Here is a 16,382-nt window from a genome sequence, read left to right as displayed (position 1 = left end):
TAGATTTTAATTTACTACTTCCTCATTGAAAATGCACTCTAATAAATTTGGCAAGACATTACTGACTGTAATTATTTTTTAATTTTTGACAATTTAGCTTTTTGGCTTTTGTATTTAAATAATAAAAGGAACAGTCCAAATTATGGATTAATGCTCACAGCTTTTTTATTTACACCCCACATATAAACATGGAAAATATTTCATCAGAGTAATGATATGGAAGTACATACATGTACACACTTGATTTTTTTTAAATACCCATAGAGCAGTGGTTCTCAAACTTTTATACTGATGACTCATTTCACACAGCAAACCTCTGAGTACAACCCCCCTTAAAAATTAAAAAACACTTTTTTTTATATTTAACATTATTATAAATGCTGGAGGTGAAGCAGGCTTTGAGGGTGGAGGCCGACAGTTTGCAACGCCCCATGTAATAACGTTGCGACTCCCTGAGGGCTCACGACTCCCAGTTTCAGAACCCCTGCCACAGAGAATGCATAACAACATCTTTTTTTCTCTCTCATACACCAAAATCTCAAACAAAACATTTGAATTCAAGTGCCGACTGGCAAAATGCATAGAACGCTATTTTTTCCCCTTGAAGACAATTGGGGACCACAAATCCTCCTCCTCAAGCAAAAGGAGACCTCCCCCTTTTCTTTTGGTTTCAGGGAGGCCTGCTCCCCTAGGTCCCCAATCTGTCTCTCTGGTGAGGTTTAAATTATGTCTGATACTACTGTATTTTCTTGAGAACACTCATCCATAGATTTTAATAAAAACATCTCTCCACATCCAATTAAAAACAATAACTGAAAAATACATCTCTGTGAAACTGAGGTACTTTAACTGCCATCTGTGCTGGCTGATGCTAACTGAGCATAATGTGACTGACATGAAAGATCTGGAAACAAGACGAGAGTATTTAACTGTACAGTTAAAAGCTAATAATTCAGCCATCAGTGACAATATATAATAACCAAGGAGTAAAACACTCAAAGGAAAATTCTAAGAGAATTTAGACCAAATAGTAAATACTCAGCTCTATACACAGGGTACTATGTACCTAAATATTCCAAGTAAAAGGCTTTAATCTTAGTATTAAGAAATGAAAGCCTTAAAATACCTAGATATACCATTGTCAGAAAGAAGCAGCATTTATGAGAACAATACTAACTACTAAGATACTAAGTTCGGTTAATTTTAAGTTCGGTTAATTTTAAGATGGGTGCCTATAAAACATGATAACAGCAGCCTTTTTCTGGGAAGCAAGAGAATTTGTGGAGGGACGCGTGGGTTTTTGAGATAGTACATCCCAGAAACAGAAAGTGCATGAAAAAGAACATTTTTATTCGTAAGTTGCAAAGAGAACCCGTTAATCAATGCTTTTTGGCATTTAGCAATTATTACCTTAACAGAATAACTTCTTCATATAATTTCGGCTGCTGATTTATCCAAGCCAAGGCATTTGGGCTCCTAATCTCAATGGAACGAGTAATAATCAAATAGCCAAACCTTTAGAAATTTGGTTGATGTAGAGGAGCATTGCTTTTCAGTAATTTCCTGCTTTTTTAATACATAGCATCAAAAGTCTCAAAGCTACTAAATGCTATTAAAAATTATAGTTGCATCACTTTTTTCTATATAGTGGGTCAACCCTGAAAGGAGCTCAGAATGGCTCAACCCATGTTATGCAAGGCTGGTGCAACCACTAGGCGAACAAGGCGGTCGCGTAGGGCGCCAAGTGGTTGGGGGTGGCCAAAAGCGCGCTCCGGGGAGGCAGTGGAGCGGAGGTGAGCTGCAGCAGAGGGGCGCGGGGAGGGCTGCCTGCAGCAAGTAACGGGGGAGGGTGTGACACAAAGGGGAACCGCTCCCCTCCCCAGCTCACCTCTGCTCTGCCTCCTCCTCTCAGCATGCCGCCCCGCTCTGCTTCTCTCCCTCCCAGGCTTGCGTGCCAAACAGCTGATTGGCACCGCAAGCCTGGGAGGCGGTAGAAGAGGCGGCGGCGTGCTCGGAGAGGAGGCGGAGCAGAGGTGGGCTGGGGTGGGGAGTTGCCGCACGGCTTCCCGGGCCGAGGGGAGTTGCTGCACGGCTCCCTGAGGGGAGAGGGGGCGGCGGGGAGCTGCCGCAGGGGGGGCCACCTCAGGGCGGAGGGGAGCTGCCACGGGGGGGGGGGGGGGCGCCTCAGGGTGGGGGGGTGCAAGGTGGAAGTTTCGCCTAGGGCGCAAAACATTCTTGCACCAACCCTGATGTTATGTTAACTCCAATGGGATTAGGGGACACTCAGAACCTCACACAAGGAGCTCAGGACCTAGCAGGATAAGGCTCAATATCTAGAAAGCTTGGGTGAAACTCACTGCTGATATAAGCGGTGAGGGAATTATACCTACTTCCATCTGTAGTGAAGTTAGCCCATGCGCCAGTCATTTTTAAATGGTAAATAAGACATTCCAGGCTCTAACATTTTTATCACCTTTTATATCGTCTACACAATGTAGTCTAAAATACAGAGTACCACTGCTACAGACATCTATGATACTATTTACCCTTTGAAATGGGAAATCTAATCTCTTCATGCCAAGGAACTAATCAAACAACCTATTGACACATCAGCAGTAATGTGTTTTAATTGTTACAAGAGACTGGACAACATGAGACACAAACTATTCAATCAGAAAACTAAAACATTTCAAACTACTTGAAACCATATCGTATTTAAGTCAAAGAATCAAAAGCATGCTTAATGGGAAGCAAAGATGTTTCTATCTCATAACTCCAAACAGATAGCTTCTGTGTTATTTATCAAATATGACACTATAAAAAACACACATACCCCAGCGTAAACTAAACAGATGCTGAAAAAGTTAGCAGCCACACAGCAGTAATCATGTAGCTAGAACAGGGCCATCACATTCTATCTGTAAATTTGGCAACCCCATTCCTAATAACATCATAACAAAAAGGGATAGTTTTGAATTCCGACTTATTGGAATGCAGAAACAGCTTGGGTTGTCCTGACATAGCAAAACCTCAGGAATTAAAAATTGAGCTAGAGATCTGATGCCTGGCAAATCTGCTGATTCAGAAACTACCAGTGTAAACAGTAGCACCCCAGAACTCTGACTAAAATACTTTTAAGCAATTGTGTATACAAAACACCTATTACCAAGAGATAGAAGTAGCTGTTGATGCACCACCAGCATAAGTGTCCTGTATAAAAACCTTCTGCTTTACAATCACAAATGCACACTTTTTTTTTCAAATTTAGGCAATAATAATAATAATAAATAATAATAATATAAACTAAATTAAACTGGGTAAAATAAATTAATTTTACAAAAGCACTTGCTGTGCTTCAAGAATAAAACCCAGATACAATAGGAATGTTGACAGTAAGCATTAACAATTTGTATTTCTTCAGGTGATACGGCAATCTAGGTAATGCTTCATCCAATCCTCAGGCTGCCCTACATGCTGCTCAAGTGACACAAACAAACATCTACAATGAATCATCCTAAAAATCTTATATAACCGATTATTGCATTTGAATCCTCGTATCTAAGTAGTAAAAATTGTCTAAGATTCTGCCTGTTGAAGTATTTTGCAGGAAAGCACAAATATAATTTCTTGCACTTTTTAGCACCTTATAGACAATGCCAAAATCTACAACGGGTACTGACTGACCTCCCCATTACACTTTAAGAGCATTAGGTAAAATGTTCAATAGCGTCAAGTGACTTAAAAATCTAAGTCCTATTTTCAAAAGTGACTTAGGAATTTAGAAGTCTATGGGAGGCTAAGAGAGGTATTTATGACTTTGGAGGAGTATCCACTCTTACTTTGGCATTTGCACTCAATACCAAGCTACTAGGCTCAGGTAACCTCAGTTGGAATGCAGACTGAGCCACAGAACAGGAGATACTATCTGCTTGGAAGATGGTTTGGCAGTCTCTGTGGCAACTCTACTAGGGCTTAGCCTGCTGACTTCTTAGCCAATTTGGGTAATCAGAATGGCCATCATTTCCTCCAGTTTCATATTTTGAATTACTCTCACCAGCAGAAACAAGAAAAAGGGATGTATAGAGGAATATTTGGTTATCATAGAATCTCAGTTTGGAAGGGACCAGGAAGTCACCTAGCCCAACCCCCTGCTCAAAGCAGGGCCAATCCCCAATTTTGCCCCAGATCCCTAAATCTGCTAGGCTGACGAAGAAGAGCCTTGTTTTCACATTTCAACTGGATATGAATAGGCCCACCTGGGGCATGGCCTTACTTCCTGTATAGGAATGGAATACTTCTTGATACAGAAACCACTGAATTGTCCATATGCTGGTGTCTTAGCTGCTTTTGTGTTCACTGTCTCTTTTATGTGGATCTTCCTGATGGAGGCTCAGTGTCACTGCACCCATGGAGGATCTTTGATTTGTGTTCAGACTCAAGCTTCTTTGCTCCCTTGCCAGACAATGACATACCAAAGTCATTGTGTTGTCTGATCCAGAGCCTGTGCCTGCAAGTGATTCTGAGGGCATGTCTACACAAGGATAAAACACCTCGGCTGGCCTGGATCAGCTGACTTGCACTCACGGGGCTTGGGCTCCAAGGCTGAAAAACTGCTGCATAGACATTTGGGCTTCGGCTGCAGCATGAGCTTTGGGACCCTGTGAGGGTGGAGCGTCCCTGAGCTCAGGCTCCAGTCCAAGCCTGAACATCCATACGGTGATTTTTAGCCCCATCCCAAGCCTAAGTCAGCGGATCCAGGCCAGCCGCAGCCATGCCACAGGGCTTTTATCCCTGTGTAGACATACCCTGGAAGTCCCAATGGCTACCCTTAGCACTCTCATCTCTAGTAATTTGATGGTCTGAAGCCTCAGTGATCTCAAGCATATTGCCTGTGTATTATGACATCCCCAATGAGCTCTCCACCCCGAAAGCGTGACATCCATGATCAAGATTTTTGGGACTGTGAAGGAAAATTCATAATATTAATATCATATGGGTTTTCTGTTTTCACAAACTGAGGGAATGGGTTACTCTGGATAATATCTTAATTCTTCTAAGCATCTCTTGTAGGAAATAGCTTAGCTCCTGAAGCTCTCTTATGTGCAAGCTTGCCCTTGGAATAGGCTCTGCGCACAAGACTGGAAGCCGCAGAAGCCGCAGGTAAAGATGGATGGACGAACTTGGTTCCTTGACACCACGGAGATCAACATCTGGGTCTCATCGAACCTTTGCTGTGCCAAGAAATCTCCCTCTTTTGAACCTATTGACTTCTAGGTGGACAATTCTCTCAGAAGGGATTATGGATCTTCTTGTGATTTATTACAAACCCATGTGCCTGAAGCAGGGAGACTCTCCTAAGTTGCTATGATGGGGATGAGGTTCTAACGGTTGGTGTACAGGAGCTCCAAGACTTTTCTGTGGGCTATCACCACCATCAATACGTTCATTTACAATCTCGTGGCAGAAACTGCAACTTTGTTAATTTTCTGTGCGACTTCCAGGATATCTCATTAGATGTTGGTTTGTGTGTCTTCAGCTTCTTCCAAACATGTAATTCCACTCTTAGATCACCTTCTGATGTATTTGTTATTTTCTCTTTGTGACTTCTAAGTCTCCTCTAATTATTTTCTTCCAGAATACACAGCAGAATTGAGAGTGCAAACCTCTGGACCTCAAGTTATTTACAGCTGCTCGCTTTCCTGTCAAACATTCAGACCTGTCTACGATATAAAGTATACTTAATCATGATGAAGATAAAATTTTAAAAATTTAAAAAAACATGACAAATAAAACTCAGATGTACAAAAAGGGTGTCAAACATCTAGGCCAGTGGTGGGCAACCTGCAGCCCGTGGGCAGCACACAGCCTGTCAGGGTAATCTGGCAGGCCGCCACACAGTTTGTTTACATTTTTACGGCTGTCTGCAACTCCCAGTGGCTGCGGTTCGCTGTTCCCGGGCAATGGGAGTTGCAAGAAGCAGCACGGGACACAGAGTTGTGCTGGCTGCTGCTTCCCGCAGCTCCCATTGGCTGGGAATGGCGAACCACAGCCACTGGGAGCTGCGGGCGGCCGTGCAATGGAAACTAATTGTCTGGCATCCTGCCAGCAGACTACCCTGACGGGCTGCAGGTTGCCCAACAATGATCTAGGCAAATTAAGTGTAAATAACTGTTTTCTACACCCTAGACATTAAAAAGGGAAGACGCCAGAAGGGTTTAACACAAACCACAACATTTTGGATATGTTCAGTTTCCTAGGTACACTGTATAGGTCAGTATGAAAAACACTACGAATCTGGTCTCTCCCTAAAACTAAATATTCTGCAAGGCAATATATCTTGAACAAAGGATGGAAAAATCATAGTCCCAAACCTCAGTAAAAGATCCGCAGGTAATGGAGGAAGGCCATGCAAATTTTCTGAAGTACCCCCCCCCCCAACTTAACAGCAAGGTGGTCCCATCCCACCCAAATGAGCAACAGGTCTTGAAAAACCTATGAACATTTTATGTCTGCTTGCAAGGACAAGCAGTGTGCATGTTGGAATGTGTGGAATACAAATGCAACATGGATAAATGAGATGGGTGGTTAAATTCCTGCAGTTGTGGAATGAATGATGTTAACATAAAGCAGTATGCGAAGAATGCAACTATCATGTACATAAATATAGGATTGCCAGTGTAAAACGCTGACAAGGGCAGACATCTCCTGCCTAGTTACAACAAATAAAAATAGGGGAAAAATGTGTTATTTGAAATAGGTCTTTTATAGTGAGAGGTACTGTATTGCCACAGCAATTAAGGATGCAATTGGAAAACAAGAAGGAGTAGGCAGTCTACTATAAAATAAAAGAATCCTCATCTGACCTGATGAAAATCATTACCATTAAGTCACTTTAACTGTATTTCTTTACAATAAATATTTCATTTCTATGTACTAGCCCACAAGAGCTTATGGTTCTGTAATATTGTACCTATAAAAGTTATATATTACTATTTAAATATGAGTGAAAATTCTAGCAATTTTAAATAAATGGTCGTACAAATTACTACAAACCCAGGGAGTCACTATTTACACAACCCACTTAGTGGGTCTCTCTCTGGAGTTTTCTATTAAAAAATCACCAACACACATTTTGTTCTTCAGTTATACCATTTTTTTCTCCTCAACCACCACCCTTTAACCAAAATGTGCTTCAGGCATTACTTCTAGAAACAGAAACCCTTACAATTCTTAAAATGCCAATTCCCAAAGATAAGGCTTGTAACGTTGATAATAAACCGTTATAAGATTTTGGGGTTTCTGTACTCAAGTCCAAACTTTGCTCTCAGCTGTGCATATACTTCTCACCTTGAAGCCAATGGGAGCTGCATAGCTGAAGACAGCTCACGCACAATATAGTTTTGCAGCACCTGATGTCCAACAAAATGAAAGACTCAATGGGTATGTCTATACTGCAATTAGACCCCTCACAGCTGGCCCATGCCAGCTGACTCGGGCTCGCAGGACTGTTTAATTGCAGTATAGATGTTGGGCTCAGGCTGCAGCCCTAGCTCCACCTCGTAGGGTCCTAGAGCCTGAACTCCAGACCGAGCCCAGAAGTCTACACTTCAATATAACAGCCCTGCAGTGCAAGCCCAAGTCAGCTAGTCTGGGCATCTGTGATTCTTCCTGTTGGGAGTCTGTGACCAGTGGTATTTCTGGTCAGACAGCCTTCTTAAAACAGAAGTATTGTTTATTTTAGAAGTAGGAACAAAGCTTTAGCTTGTACAGAAAAAGGATTTAAAATGAACTAAGGCCTGGTCTACACTACTCAGGTCGACATAAGTCAGCTTATGTCAACCTACGTATGTCAGAGTACACACTAAAGCCTCGTCCTGCTGACGTAAGTGCCCTACTACACCGACATAATAACTCCACCTCCACGAAAGACCTAGGGCTTAAGTCGGTGTAGTTACCTCTGCTGCCTTACTTACTTGGGCTGTTGGCTATCTGGTCAATTTCAGGGCTCCATGCTGGAGCTGTGAAATTGACAAGAAAGCCAGGGGGCTATAGCCAGGCTGCCTGCTGCTCCCCACTCGGAACTGGGCTGCACCCGCCCAGCTCCCCATTCAGGAAGGCAAAAAACCCAGGTGGCTTCCCCTCACTCATGATGGGGAGGCAAGAAGCCCAGGTAGCTGGGCCACACTCCTGGTGGGAAGGCGAGAAGCCCCGGGAACAGCTAGGTTCCCGGTGGGAAGCTGCACAGAGCTGAGAGCCCTGGCTCTCAGCCTCCCCACGCTGCCCTTCTTCAATTGGTGGAAGCGCTCCTGGTGAGGACATGCACCACCAACAGGAGGGTAGTGTGAACATCAGGCACCACAGTAATTACTGTGGTGGATGTAAGGTGACCTAACAGTGTAGTGATTTAAGTCTGTAGTGCACACAGGCCCTAATAGTCTACACACGTCTACTTACTTAGAGGCTTACCATCCCCTGATGGTAATATAGGCAAGACCTAACTTCTTCAGACACTCCCATCAGTTCTTGGAGTCTCAATCTGCTTCCCCTGAACTACTACACATGGCCTTTAGAGAGTGCTTTTTTAAAACCTGTCAAAGTTCTACGGATCTCTTTTATGTGTTGGTCCAAACCAGTTCTGTAGGTTAGTTGGGGAGGAGGCAAAATCTTCAGAGCTAAGATTTCTGGCATTATTCCTTAACTCTCAATTATTAGCACAGAAAGGTATTATCTTGAGCAATTCTTCCCTGCCTGTTTTTCCAGATAGTTTGCCCTATTGATTTAAGTCAATATTAGCCATACAGAAAATACCCCACAAACCAGACCAACATACAGTATTCATAAATTATTACACAGCAGCTCCAAATTCCTCAGAGAAATATTGTTCATAATTTCCTTTTGGATTAAACAAGCTATTATTTCTGCTGTGTCACAGGCTCATCTCACCTATTAGCTGATGTTATTAGAAGCAAAGAGAAGCTGATGAATAAACACTACGTATTTATACTTACAATATTAAATACTGTGGCCTATTTGCTGTACAGAATGTATTAATATTTTTGTAGTGTTGGACCATACAAGAAGTGCTGTACTATGATGTAACCCCAGGTTCCATTTTGACTTTCAGTTAAGGATAACACACAAACACATATAGCTAGGGCCCTACCAAATTCACAGCCATGAAAAGACCAGATTTCACAGTCCGTGAAGTGTTTTTGTGGAATTTTACCCTACACTATACAGATTTTATGGGGGAGACCGAACTAGGGGTCCTGACCCAAAAAGGGATTTCAGGGGGTCACAAGGTTATTGTAGGGGAGATCATGGTATTGCCACCCTTACTTCTGTGCCGCCTTCAGAGTTGGGTGGCCAGAGACGGCAGCTGCTGGCCAGGTGCCCAGCTCCGAAGGCAGCCCCCCACCAGCAGCAGCACAGAAATAAGGGTGACAATGCCATACCACACCATCCTTACTTCTGTGCTGATGCCTTCAGAATTGGGTGGCCGAGAGTGGCAGTTGCTGGTTGAGGGCCCAGCTCTGAAGGCAGCAGCACAGAAGTGAGGGTGGCAATACCGTACCAGGCCATCCTTCTGTACTGCTGCTGGTGGTGGCGCTGCCTTCAGAGCTGGGCTCCCAGCCAGCAGCTGCCGCTCTCCAGCTGCCCGGCTCTGAAGGCAGTAGCACTGCCAGCAGCCGTGCAGAAGTAAGGAAGGCGATACTGGGACCTCCCTAAAATAACTTTGCGACCCCTCCAAAATCCCGTTTTGGGTCAGGACTCTGACAGTTACAACACCATGAAATTTCAGATTTAAATACCTGAAATCATGGACCTGAATTTGGTAGGGCATGTTTTCAGTGCAGCATGTCTTCTCCAAATCTCTATTCTATTGTCTATACCAAAGTCATTCATGTTACACTATTCAACAGTTACTCCTGAGGGAATTCTGTACCAAAAAATTAAATATTCTGCGCACATGTTAAAATTCTGCAAATTTTGTTTGTCAAAATAATACAATATAATCACACCATTTTCAATTATTTGCTGACAAGTATTTGAAATAAATTACCAAAATAATTGAAAACGGTGTGATTATAGTTATTGTGTTTCTGTGTTATTTTATCAATTAAAATATGCAGAACTTCACCTAAAAATTTAAAATTCTTCAAAGAATTCCCTCAAGAGTACCAGGCTTCTGTGAGGTGCAATCTGGGTGCGGGCAGCTCAGTGGGTGTCTGGGTGCATGGATGCACAGGAGCTCGGTGCGGGGTTCTGAGTACAGGGGGAATAGGACTCTGCAGGGGAGTCCAGGTGAAGCTGGTTAGGGCCCAGTGGGGGATGGGGGAGTGGGGCTTGGTGGAATGGGGGGTCAGGGTGCACGTGGTTGGGGCTCAGTGGGGTGGGAATCCCTGATGAGTGGGGCTCAGTGGTGTGGGGGGCTCCTGATTCAGGGGCTAAGGCTCGGGGGGGGGGCAGTCTGAGTGCAGAAGGAGTGGGGGGGCTCCTGATGTGGAGGGAACTCATTGGGGGTGTTCTGGGTGCACGGAGGGGTCACTGTACAGCGAGCTGCTCCCCCTGTCCAGCCAAGCCCCATGCATCCGGGCCCCCCTCCAATCAAACCCTCCCGCTGAGCCTCACCCCCCACACCTGGAACCCCTCTCCCAAGCCTCTTCCCCACCATGCGGTGCAGAGCTTCCTGAAGCCGGGGAAGTTTCTGCGGCTTGATCTGACCCAGCCCAGCTACTCCATCTCCATCCTCCTCCCCCAGCTAGGACTAATATCCCCGGGCGGCTGGGGCCCAGCTTGACAAAGCCCTGGCTGGGATGATTTAGTTGGAGTTGGTCCTGCTTTGAGCAGGGAGTTAGACTAGATGATCTCCTGAGGTCTCTTCCAACCCTAATCTTCTATGATTCTATGGGGGATCCCCAGATCTCCCTCCCCCGCAGTGATCTACCTCTCCCCACAACCACGGCAGCCCAAACAGATGCATCTGAGCTGCCAAGCTGCCAGTGAGGGGTGAGTGAGTACTGGTGAAGCTTCTCTTTCCTTCCCCACAGAAACCATTTTCTGCAAGGAAGCAAAGGAAATCTGCGCACAATTTCCCCAGCAGTAAACAGTACTGATTTAGTTGTTAATCTCTTGATTTGAAAATATCACCAGACCAGAAGTATTAAGTCTTTCTTTCCTATTTTGCCAGATATGATACAGCAATTCAATATGGATGGCAAAACTGTTGCTACCCATCCTGGCTTGGCAGTCTAATGGTCTCAAAAGCAAAGCAATTGACCAGTATCCACTACATTTAGTGTTTTTCAAGACTTACCACTCATTGAATCCACTACATGTGACAAATTATATCTTAGACTGTAATCACAACACTGCTTATAAAATCAAAATGATGTGTATGGACAAAATATACACATCAATCTGGGCATGCAACAGAAATTTAAACAAGACCACTGATCATACAACCCTGCATGATACAGACCAAATCAAAAGTTTTAGTTAGCGTGTGAATAATTCAAGTAAATACAGCTGTTAGTAAAATTCACCTATTAAGGCACATAAGTAAGATGTTCAATTATAATCCACTTTTACTTGTATAGTTACAACTAAATACTGTACACACACAGTGTTTACTTTTTTAAAGCACACTGTGTTTTGAAATTTTTTCCCATCATAGTATAGTTCTTTGTCCTCCCTCATTAGTGGCCTTTGGGTTTCTGGTATATTAAAAAACCCCACACAATTAAAGCTCATAGTATTTCCCAGCAGATTCAACATACAAGCCAACATGGGCAACCACAAAGACAAGATCGACCTCTTTGGTTTTTTTTTAAAACAAGAGACTTTTTTACTTTATTCCATACAATAGGAGATAATGGCAGGGAGCACAAACATGGATCTCATTACCAACAGGAATTAAAAACAACTACTGTATAAACTGAAACAGAAAGAAATTTTATTTAATAAAGTTGCTTTATAAAACAGGGTAACAGGAGAAGTCATAAAAGAAGGATGTTTTATCAAAAACAAAGAAAGTGAAAGCTGTGATTAACTCAGAGAAAACAGTTAAATGCTGACTTGGAAAGTCACAAGGGAGAGTTTTGAATGGGATTTGGGAGGCAGTTGGATGGAAAGTCAGAAGATATTCTCACACAACAAAATATTGTATTAAAAACTTTCTTCTTCTTAGGAAACGTATTGTCCTGGGTCATTTCTGTAAGCATGAGAGTCACCACAATCCTATTTTTGTCTATTATATTTTAAAGTTAACTGATTATTGCCTGCAACCAAAGCACTGAAAATACTGGAAATATATGAATTAGTAATACATTTTAATCTTCTCTAGTAGTTTGAAAAACAATTCATACAACAGCTATTGCAATGAATACCAACAGCCTTTTCGACAGCATTATTCCTTCTTGCTTATTTCAACTTAATAATAATTTAGAAAAATAACCGACTATAAATAAGTCTTCAAAATGACCCCAGTGAACAAAGCAAATTTTGTGGAAGAATGTCAAAATTCAGAGAAAAGATGAAAAAAAGATGAGTAAGAGTTAGAGTAAACATTACAAAACAGAAAACTGAAAGACCACAGTGAAAACTGGAGACTCTTACTCAGACACTCAATATCATAGAATATCAGGGTTGGAAGGGACTCAGGAGGTCATCTAGTCCAACCCCCTGCTCAAAGCAGGACCAATCCCAATTTTTGCCCGAGATCCCTAAATGGCCCCCTCAAGGACTGAACTCACAACCCTGGGTTTAGCAGGCCAATGCTTAAACTACGGAGCTATCCCTCCCCCAAAAAATGCAGTGAAGGAATCTTGGAAATGGTTACCAAAAGAAAGAAAAAAGCAATAAATGATCCAGTCTGAATAGAATTATACCATGAGTAACAGTAACTGCTATGACTGAGATTGTTTAAGTATCTGCATTCATTTCATAACTTTCTGAAACTTACATATTTTGGATTTAAATTTTTCCATGTTTAATCCCGGCCTAAAAAATTGTTTTTTTCCAAATTTAAAAATAAAGCTGTTCTGAGTAAGAGGGTGAAAAATACATGTATAATTTTTTCCATTATATAAAAAATCTTCTTCCTACTTTATTAACTCTACAACCAAAAATGATGGGGATAGAAAGTTGAAATTTGATATTTAAATATCTTTCAATGAGAAGGAGTGATCTGAGTGTTCTAGCACAATTTAGTTTTGATTTTACCAAGTTATAGCCTTTCAAAAACCACTTGTTGAACATGTGCAGTACTATTTTGCAAAGGCCTTGACTACTCACATTTGCAGAATAGGGGCCTAAGCATGTAACTAATTCACCTAAGGTGCCCATGCTGCACAGTATTCCAGGCTAGCTCATTTATATTGAAGAGACAAAAACTTTAGAGAAAGGTTGCTGCACACTTTATAAGACTTGTGTAAAGAAGGCCTGCTCTGATGTGCCTTTGAAGCGTGCAGTTGCTAAAAGTTTGCATGAGAGGGTCTCTCTGCCCCTCCCACCCACTGCATTCCTCTATGAATCTAGCAACTCCTTCTGCAAGTCTCCTGCATATGTGGGACAGGGCATTCTGAGGGTGTCTGGATAGACAGTTCCAAATCATTGATTTACAAGTGCTCCTGCCAAACCTGTTTAAAGCTTGCTGAACTACAAAGTCATGGAAAGTGAAGTTCTTTCTTATGTTTTTATTTTTTCCAACTTTATTCTTAAAGCAAATAAAACAAAAGCCATAAAATCTAAGACACAAAGCTACATAAAGAGAATGTTAAAGCTGCATTCAGAAATCAGAAAATGCCAAAAGTTAGGTTACATTAGACACCTTAACTCTGCCCTCTTCCACACGTCATGATAGAGATTTTAAATCAAGACTGGCTGTCTTTCTAAAAGATGTATTTTAGTTCAACCACAAGTCATTGGTTTGCTACTGGAATCTCTGGGTAAAATTCTACGGCATGTATCATGCAGGAGGTCAAACTAGATTATTACAATGGCACCGTTCAATATTAAAATCTATTATGTAGTCTTTAATTACATGATCACACACTATTTCTCAAACAATCCAGTACATTTCTATACCATTTTTCTAACACCTTACATTCATATTTGAATAACAGTGAAAATCTGCTGGCATATATTGGACATCTAAATTATTTTCTTCACAGTTAATTGCTTAATCCCCTGAATTGCAACTATGGAAGGATGTGCCACTGGTTGAAAAAGAAAGGGATTAGCATGTGACTGCTGACAAAAATATTAAAAATTATACATGTAGGGAAAATAATTTACCAGAGATTTTTATTCCAACACAAAAAACTTTGTTCAAATGTGCATGTTGGTTGCTTTCTATCAAACTATTAAAAGAATCAGAAAATATGAAGTTAAAGATTAAACTTCAACTACAAGTTTAGAATAGGACATGACAACTTAGTTTTTATCATTTAATTAGTGGACAAATATATGAAGCATTCCAACTGTTTAGTATTATACCGTACATGTTATTTTCCTTTTTCCTTATTAATTATGATGTTCTTCAAGAAGTACCATGGAGGCAGCTTTTAAATGACAGCCATCTTATTTTTATGTTTGGCATAGTATACAATACCTTTTCCTGAATTACCCTCTTTTTAAATCAAAACTTCTTTGCTGTATAATTTTTTTTTCTATGGCTCTGATAATATATTTTATGTTGTGACTTTTGCCTTTTTTGAGTCAGAGGCATTTTCATAGACATGTCTAGATATATAAAAAACAGCCCTTCAATACTGTGGAAAACAGAAATTATGTTATGGTGTCATAATGTTAATAAATATATGTAGGTGGTAAAATAATGTAATACAACAATAGTGATGTTGTATCATATGCCCTTGTTAATTATATTGCACCAATATTGTTCACAGAATGTCAGAAGGCCTGTGTAGCACAGGAGGTCAGACTAGATGATCACAGTGGTCTCTTGCAGCCTTAGAATTATGCATCTAGAACATATAAAGATCAGCATTAATTTAATATATATCTCTGTGTTTTGGGAGAAAATTTTAATGTCATGAAGCAGAAAAATACAGTAATGCTAAACATATATTTTTTACCCACACATATTCAATAGAGCAAATGTATTTATTTATTTTTGTACTAAGAAAGAGTAGGGACTCATGTCTATAATTTCCTTCTTTTGAAAATATTAAGAAAGTCATAGTCCCCAATTGACAAGACGCACCTACATGAAAAGGAGTTATAATTTCATATCTATTATTTTCATGTAATCCTTTTTAGAAAACAATAACAAATAATTATACTTTGAAAATAAACAGTACAATTTACCTTTGAACAAGCCTAAAGTATAATTGCTAGACCTTATCTAAACACAGTATGTTCTCACCACAGCTGCTCCTGCGTCCCAGTTTTATGTAACCATAGTGTGAGGCAAATCAGTTATCATTTGAATGTAGTAGAAAGTAGTGACATCACTTTGTTTACATGCTGTATTGCTACCACAACTACAAGGGGCTAACCCACAAACGCCATAACCTTATAAGATCTTATTGTGATTTGTCAACTCAAACAAATATCCCTGTTTCCTGTAAAAAGTAGGAGCTCTCTCACTATCTTCCCATCTAAGTTAGACTAAGAAGGGAGAAACTGCACCACAAAAGGCTCCAAATGATGACGTACTTTCTGGACTGCAGCCGAAACACATGGTTTGCTGGCCTCCATTAAACAAAGTGTTCATTTACCAATTTTAATGTCCACCTCAACATTTATTTTGAAATTAATGTGCTCATAATAAGGGATTAACAAACATATGCAAAGTTTTTTTCTTAAAGTTAAACAACATATGTAATTTAATACAAATGTAATCATTATTAGAAATGTTGTCTGTGTTTTTCCATCAAAAATTCATTTACAGAGGAAGAAAAGTTAGATCATCACAATAATATCACCACAGATCCAGAGGAGGGAACTTCAAATGGATGTAGAAAACCTTCACATTCAGGGAAAATAGACCAGTAGACCTTTTGTGCAGAAGAAGATACAGAAACTGCAAAATAATTTACAGGTCAAGAAGGTTTAGATAAAAAACAGTTATCACAGCATAATTTTAGATGGAAAAACACATACATAATTGAAATGTTAATATAAATATGCAATGACATGGAGAACAGAAGATGAGATCTACGTGTTAAGCATTGTGCCTCAGCCAAGCAAGTGAGATGCAATGTTAATCAAAAGAACTATTCAATACACAGGTATGATAAAACGTATGTACATTCATAAATAAGAAAAAATCAAAATAAAAGTGAAGATTAAGGGTGAGATTTTCAACACTGCCTAAGGGACTTGTGATCTTAAGACACTTAGGCACTTTTATAAAT

The 16,382-nt window shown here is 40.8% G+C and overlaps 1 protein-coding gene across 1 annotated transcript in view; it reads right to left on the bottom strand.

The window, feature by feature from the left end:
* Positions 1-16,382, bottom strand: part of LOC144261028 (tumor protein D52) — a 191,929-nt gene that overhangs the window by 104,397 nt on the left and 71,150 nt on the right. The window lies entirely within an intron of this gene.

The sequence above is a fragment of the Eretmochelys imbricata genome, chromosome 2 (genome assembly GCF_965152235.1).
Source record: "Eretmochelys imbricata isolate rEreImb1 chromosome 2, rEreImb1.hap1, whole genome shotgun sequence".
NCBI lineage: Eukaryota > Metazoa > Chordata > Testudines > Cheloniidae > Eretmochelys > Eretmochelys imbricata.
Note: the sequence above shows the minus strand (reverse complement) of the source record. Positions and strands in the feature narration are given on the sequence as shown.